We start from the raw sequence: 480 nt of genomic DNA, 5'->3' as shown, positions 1-480 counted from the left end.
CTACAGCCCGGACCCACTTGCTGATGACCGACATGTTTGATGCTGGGTCATGGATGCCTGTCCCTGTAAGTCTGTGCCACTTTGGGTTTACGACTAGTCATGTCAGCCCGGGCTCCTTATCATATGGATGCTAGCGACACTATCATATACGTGAGCCAAAATGCGCAATCGGTCCTGGGCAAAGGTAAGGCGACACCCGTTGGGATACCGTGCGTGATGCCGCAAAGTGATATGAGGTATTATAGGCTAGATCGATGTGACATTGAGTCGGGGTCCTGACAGCTCGTTAGAACGAACAGACGAACGAATGTTCGCTAAGTAAATAAACCGAAGAAATAAACCGATCTATATAAAAAACGAACTAGGGTTTTTCAGAAAAAGACCAAAGGGTTTTCTAAAAAAACGGCGGCGGGGTCGGGTACCTCCGGCGAGGTCGTCCGGTGGGGCGGGCGACTCCGGCGGGGCTCGGCGAGGGCGGCG

This window comes from Triticum aestivum, chromosome 1B, assembly GCF_018294505.1.
Source record: "Triticum aestivum cultivar Chinese Spring chromosome 1B, IWGSC CS RefSeq v2.1, whole genome shotgun sequence".
NCBI lineage: Eukaryota > Viridiplantae > Streptophyta > Magnoliopsida > Poales > Poaceae > Triticum > Triticum aestivum.
This window is presented reverse-complemented; position numbering follows the sequence as displayed.